This window comes from Tachypleus tridentatus, chromosome 12, assembly GCF_004210375.1.
Source record: "Tachypleus tridentatus isolate NWPU-2018 chromosome 12, ASM421037v1, whole genome shotgun sequence".
Taxonomy (NCBI): Eukaryota; Metazoa; Arthropoda; class Merostomata; order Xiphosura; family Limulidae; genus Tachypleus; species Tachypleus tridentatus.
The window spans coordinates 66,984,764-66,992,805 of NC_134836.1; positions in this window are offsets into that span (position 1 = coordinate 66,984,764).

Below are 8,042 nucleotides of genomic sequence, written 5' to 3' on the forward strand. Positions count from 1 at the left end.
TAAGCACTTATTGTAGTTCGCAACCTACAACAAAACGTAACATCAAGTATTCTGTGAAAAGTACAGAACTGAAGAAAATTGAGGACACAACTTGATAACAATGAACACTTTTTATCATGGAACGACAGTAGATGTCATTAAAGAATGTAGGGATAAAGTACATGTATTGCTGGTAACAATTAAAATGATTCTGTTTCCTGGCTAAATGCTTAACACTCCTACGACAAGACGTTTCTAGTCCTGATTTCTCCAAGCCCGTTCTCCTGGCTGTGGTTTCGCTAGATAGTAGATAGGGACAGTGGGAATCTCGTTAATCCATTCATTAATGGATTTAAATGGCAATTTCATTTAAATACAAAATTATTAGCCTAATATTAATAACCTTTCAAGTTGCTCTGGGGCCTATTAGGTCCCACTTTTCGTAGGAGTGTTAAAAGAGGTTATTTTTCCGGAAAGCGTGCTGAAGACCACCTGGAAGGGTAATCTGTTTTAACCTCTCACATTACAGCACAGTAGTGGGTTGTCTGTGAGTTAGTCAGATAGTCAGTAGACACGAAAATGGTGACAGGTAAGAGACGATCTAACGTTACAATTTGTGCTGTTTTGACGTCAGCAATACGCAAGCATGTCATGAATCATGAGAAAAATTATGTATTGTGTATGTTACCACACAGTATGGTATATAAAATATAAATATTTGTTACTCTTAATTTAATAATACAAGTGACTCAGATAACTTCCCACATTGTATCACTGTTCATAAACCTTTAAAGGGGGCTGAAAAGAAACTGTTTAAGATGAAGGTACTTTTATACTGCATGGTTGCTATGTCACTTACTTTTCCTGGCAATTATCATACTCGTCTGATATTATGACGTTTTAAGCCATGACTGCCATGAAAACCTGTAATTTGTGGAATTTACTGTTTCAAAATTATTTCTGGCGAATTTTGAAGCTAATGGCGCCCAGGGAGCACCAAAGAATTTATCAGTAGTTCTCATAATCACAGCTACACATTTAACAAGGGTGTAGTTACTTTTATGTTTTATTTGTGTTTCTGAAAATATTTTGTTTAACTCAATTGTAAATTTTTGCATACATATATTCAACATGGTAGCCAGAGTTTCAATACTACCATCAATACCTTCTGGCTTTACTTGTTCTTGCCATCACATCCAACCAGAAGATAAGCATAGCGTATTTTCACATAATCTTTATCTAATAGTTCAGCAGTAGTCGGCTCCACTTGTGCCTAATTTGGTGGGTGGTAAATTCCAGGTTGGCCTCATTGATCTTCTTGGTCTCTGATGTGAGTTCATCAGTATATGGTAACCGGGTTGTTGATATCAATGCCATCAAGGGCTGGTTCTTTCAGATGATGTTAACTGTAGAAGCTTCTGATTAAATACGAGTAGTTAATGGTAGCAATGATAAACCATCACTATTAACTTCCAAGTTGTGATTAGAGCTCCATGAGGGTAAATTTTGCTACTCACTCTTATCATCCTTAGGATCTTAGTGGTTTTTTTTTTTTATTTTACAAGCACCTAAATTTTCCACTTTTACTTGCTTGCAGTGTAAGGGAGAGAAAAACAGATAAGTAAGATATTGTGCAAAAATCAAATTCTTCTAATAAACTTTACATTCAGTCGTTTGAGGAAGAGAAGTGATAGATGTACAAATTTCTTCATATAGAAACTTAGAGGCCAATTTTAAACATGGATTAACGTAATGTACAATCTGTGATGAAACGGAATAGCTTTCTAAAACTTGAAATTGCTTTTCTGAACTAAAGGTAAAAAGAAACTAAAGTGCAAATAATTGCCTCTCCACTACACAAGTAACAAAGAAATAGCTCACTAGTATCTCAAAAGGATCATATTCGTCTGCAAATAGTAAAACTCTGATAAGACCTTAGGACAACGATCTATTCCACCACATATGGCAGAATGCGCTCCTTCACGTATCACAATATATTGTCAACCCATAACTTCTGATGAGCTGAAACATCATAAAATTTCGGTTTTCTGACCTGTTGACAACATAACTCTCCAACAAACACTTTCTGAGTTTGTAGAACCATTGGAGGTATAAAGAAACTACTAGCCCACTCACAGAAACTTGAGACAATCAATTACCAGGGTCGTAAAATGGTGCAGGAAAAGAATTGTTCTCAGTTCTGTCCTGTACTACTCTAAACCTAACTATATATAGCTTAAAAGCCGAAACAATCTTATGACTTTTTTTATAGTATTTTCTAATGTTTTTAAACTGAAGTAAATTGAACACATAAACAGCTGCTATTAGTTGAGGTTATCGTACTCGCTATCTGTTGTTAGAGCAAAGTTTCGTGTATCGTAACAAACGAGAAACAAGCCAAAAGTCCTAAATCTACCATCAAAGTTTTTCCATGCAAACTAATTTATAGTGTTGTACGTAAGAGGCAGTTCACTTTTACCTCTTCTCTTCTTTTTCGTTATTTTCATTTTTTAGTTTCATTTTTTTCTTGGATATATACAGCATATATTTCTGTCACATTTTTGTACACAGTAAACACTCGTTTTCTAATATTCAGTTAACAATCCAATAGTTATTTAGTAAATAACTACTACCTCTATTGTTACATGATACAACTGTAACATTATGAATTATTATGTTATAATTTATAATTTCAAAATAATAATGCCATCATAATTACTAAATTAAGTAACTTTTATCAGGCACATGGTATGTTATAACCTTGGTAACTTTCTAACCCGTTAGCACTATTTCTCTACCTTTAGTAACTATTTAAAAATGTTGTATAATGATAACATTTAGCTGAGCATCATAGCTGAGCACTTCATTGACACTGCGTTAGATCATGTCTCCAGTTTGAGATTGACCTAACTTTATGAAATTGTTGATCAGTATTATCAGGTTGTAGTAAACTGTTGATCAGTATTATCAGGTTGTAGTAAACTGTTGATCAGTATTATCAGGTTGTAGTAAACTGTTAATCAGTATTATCAGGTTGTAGTAAACTGTTGATCAGTATTATCAGGTTGTAGTAAACTGTTGATCAGTATTATCAGGTTGTAGTAAACTGTTAATCAGTATTATCAGGTTGTAGTAAACTGTTAATCAGTATTATCAGATTGTAGTAAACTGTTAATCAGTATTATCAGGTTGTAGTAAACTGTTGATCAGTATTATCAGGTTGTAGTAAACTGTTGATCAGTATTATCAGGTTGTAGTAAACTGTTAATCAGTATTATCAGGTTGTAGTAAACTGTTAATCAGTATTATCAGATTGTAGTAAACTGTTGATCAGTATTATCAGGTTGTAGTAAACTGTTGATCAGTATTATCAGGTTGTAGTAAACTGTTAATCAGTATTATCAGATTGTAGTAAACTGTTAATCAGTATTATCAGATTGTAGTAAACTGTTAATCAGTATTATCAGGTTGTAGTAAACTGTTGATCAGTATTATCAGGTTGTAGTAAACTGTTGATCAGTATTATCAGGTTGTAGTAAACTGTTGATCAGTATTATCAGGTTGTAGTAAGCTGCTGTTGTTGTGTTATCCACCTTAAGCTTTTCATTCAGTCAGCTTTGAAATATTTTTCAATTTTCATTGAACTTAATCTCTATTTTAAGCTTTGACCTTCAAGTTATCTTTATTATCTAACAACTAACCTCTAGCCGACTTAATTCATCTCTATTTCATATGTATGTTAATGTATTTTTTTCTCATAACACACCTGAGTGTTTAAACACTGAGGGACTAGAAGGGAGTCATCTATGTCTTGGTCTAGCCAATTAATGGGAAGGGCATAAGAGACATATTACTTCAACTTGTTACCATTGTAGCTAATAATTTGATATATTAAACTGTCCCAACACAAATTATGACACAGTCCAATAAAACTTTAGAGGTTGCAAAAATGTTAGATTATGTCACAACAAACCCAGTTTTAAACTATTTTGCTTTTACAGTTTAACCAGAACTTAATTTCTGTCACATACCTAATTATTCCATTTGATGTATTGCAATGTCACCGGTAGCAAAAGTAAGCTTTACATCCATTATACATGCTGTAAATTTGTTAGTTTACGTTATAATAATTCTTAAGGAAATGCAAGTTGTCTAAAGTACATTAACAAGTTTGAGGATCACCCAGTTGACAGTGATTATGTGATACATACGTCTCAAAGAGATAAGACAGTTACATGTCCCAGTCAGTTTATACAGAGCTTACAAACTTTATAAGAATTCCCTTCACAGTTTGAATATAACCATTAGACAGGACACATGATGATGTTAAAGTATTAACATTCCACACCTACGTTCCATACATTAATGTACAAACGGGGACTATTAAAATTTACTCCAAAACACGTACGCATCTCTTTCACTGCTTCAAAGAAAGTTAGTTATCCATTTCTCAGTAAATTTATCATTCACTGATTCTGATGAGGTGTCCTGAGTGGATGTGTTTGGATCCATTTTGTACACTAATATAGCATGACCATCTCGTTGTTGTTTTCTGTTTCATGAATTGGTGCAGCTACGTCCATAGCCTTTTTTGTCTTAATAATTGTGTAACAAAATATCTACAACATCTGTACTGTAATATCCACCAACTCTGTTTCTATAAGTTGATATAGTATGCAACGCTCTTGGACACTCTCTAATACTCATATTGAGCGAGATAGAATATTTTGTTTCAGTGAGTTACACCTAACATCAATAAATCACTACCTCCGTGTTAATTGCCCATATACATCTGCTGTGTTGTGTTGGTCATGACATTACCTGTTACACATTAATCAGCACCTGCGCTAGTTCAGACTTTTAACTGTTTCTCCCAAAAACTGTTTATCAGTTGCATTTTTAGTCATTAATTACGTTTCTCTTCTGACTATCGAGATTTATACCACAGGGAATAGCTTTCACCTTATTTACAGCTTTACAATATATATCGAAGCATCCTGCACACAGCTACAGTTTTACTGTATTGCAAAAACGCCTGTTAGCATTATTAGACAATATTGTATAACAAGGGTATACTTCTGTAAGGTTGTTTTCTGGCACAAATATTTCATCCCATTCTTTATAAATCATCAGTCTCATCACTTCAGTGATACATGGTATTTTATTATGGTAAATTCACATTGCAAGTGTTTAATAATGTTTAACAATATTACAACTGCTCGTTGTTTTTTCTTTGTTTTGCAACTTTTATTTTCCGGAAAAGTTAGCTTACGGTTCTCTTATGCTATTGTTTTTTCTGTGTACCATCTTGCACTTATGATAATAAAGTTATCTTTTAGTGGTGACTGGTATCTTCAACCATTGTAAATGGACAATCTGATTTGTAAGAAGTCAACAGTTGTGCATTGATAAAATCTTGCTTTAACTCTATCCTGACTGGTGAGCACCTTTTAGGTGTTCAGTGCACACCTGTATATTAAGTTTAAGCGACGAAGTGAAAACAATAATTCTAACTTTGTTTACTTTATTTTTCATATGATTTTCCTTTTTTTCGTTGGTTTTATTTCCACAGTCTATTGTTGTAATCCTTTTTTATCACATCAAATACTCTAAATAACTAATAATGAAGTTCACTTTTGATAACAGCTACAGGTAAAGTGTAAATACCATAGGTTAGAGCAAATATGACAACATTTACCCTTGCAAAGAAAAAAAAAAGAGTTGAATCTAATAGGAAGTTATTTACATTCCTAAAAATATTTCCTTATTTTATAATTGATTGGAAGTTACCAATACTTTGTTTTATTACAATACATGGAGTAAGTTTACTTAGGTTTAGTTTAGTGACAACAAAATATTATAATCACTCAAATCGTTATTTATTGAATATTATTGTCAACTAGCAAAGACATGCAAACTAATTTGAATACAAATATCTTACGGATTTCTGTTAGTCTATTATAACAATAGTTATACTTCATAGTTTTTACCTCATAATAATGCGAGTGCACCTTACTATCTGAATACAAATGTATGCATCCATCATTACTATAACAAACACACGAAAAAGCATATAATTATATAGATTTGACATATTCATACAACGCACAACTTAAATAAGAATTTGTTTGCTTGTTTTGAAGGCAGCTAGTCATCACCACCCAATGCCAACTCTTTGACTACTCTTTTACCAACGAAAAGTGGGATTGACTGTCACTTTATAACACCCTCACAGCTGAAAAGGCGAGCATGTTTGGTGTGAAGGGGATTCGAACACGCAACCCTCGGATTACGAGTCGAGCACCCTAACTATCTGGTTTTGCCTAGCCGTAAATAAACGAACTTACTGTTTATGGAAAATAGATTATATTTCTTAGATATAAGTTTATCTGTACCAAAAACACTACTAGGAAAAATAATTTTACATCGTCTGATCTGTCACCGTTTTTAAAAGTTACCAGTGAGTGATTTATAGCCGAAAGAAATAGCTATGTAATTAGTAGAATAAAATATAAAAATAAATATGCTGATAATAAAGCACTCAGGTCCAACCAATCAACTATATGTGTGTGTGTGTGTGCATGCGTGTAATGGAATTTTCTCGTCAACAATTACAAAAATAAATTCTAAGACGAAAGGACGAATTATTAATGATCTTTTTCAAAACGTGTCTCATAACACAAAACATCCAACCATAAGTAGACATCAATGGCTTTTTAAGACTTGGTACGTAGCAGCTTTAGTTCAAAAATACCTCACTTACTAAATAAGTAAGTTATTATCTATATGTTTGTGATGACCTAATTTTGGGCCACGAATCATTAGTCAGAAACTTTTGCTCTAAAGTATCCAGAAAGAGCACGAAAGCATTAACGTGTATTACTGTTTTCATCCTTCTGAAGTCCAAACAGATGTTTAGGATTATTTTTTTTCTCTTTACACAACACTCCTGGTGACGACCGTGAACTCTGATGATTGTATAAAACTATTTCAATATGAATTATATATCAGTTCTGTGAATTTCTTTGTTTGACAAGTAGCTAACTCATTGCCAGTGTCTACGTGGTATCAAGTTTTTATCCGTCAGCTGCCCATCATTGAGTCATACAAGTGTATTGATATACTCTGTAACTTATGTCAGTTTCTGTCAAAACAATTATTTATTAGTCACCTCAACCTTTCTGAAAATTATGTTTTAAGTTTTGGATGTGCTATTATGATGTTATTTTGCTATTTATTTTTCGAACTTTAACTATTTTTTACTTACATATTTGCCCAATGCTAAGCCAAATTGTAGTTTTAGTGTACTCTAATATTTTTATGAGTACAACCCATAAATGCAAAACATTTGATTTTAAGAGATATTATCTTCCTACGAGTGCGGCTTTGGTGGCTGTACATTAAATGTTTATTTCATATATTTCATAATTTTGTGTTCAAGTGTGTTAGATATACACAAATGTTATATCGTAACTATAGGGCGAGTGTTAAATTAATTATTTTTAGAAGCGATAGTTTATCGCAGGTTTATTTACGTAACTGTGAGAATGGTTCTTTGTGTAGTTCAACTGTAGTAAACTGGCGATTGTTGTTTTATTCTAGTGTATTACTACACCATATCTCTGAGTGTGTGAAAAGTTCTAGGCTTCAATTATGCTGTTTATAAATATACATCCAAAATATAGTGCAAGATAAACAAAGTTAGAGAGAGATATAGTCAAGTAGATTCCGATTGTTTGCCTATGAGTTTAGCCATAAAGAGCAAAAAGTAGCACTTTCTTAAATGAAATTATTGTAGATTGTATTGTAACAACAAAGTAGGGAAGAATAAGTTACCTTGTCAATTGTGTTCCAAAGTAACTGAACTAGACTCTAAAGACTTTTCACAAAAGAGACGACTACTTAAATATCTGAATTCAACTGTGCTAATTATTGTGTAAAGAATATTTGTATATATGTTTGACTTGTTTTAATATATTATTTTAAAACAAGTGGACTGACTGTGCGCTGTTTTGTATTGTTGAAAGTAAAGCCCATGCCATACTTAAAACCTAAAAACGTAC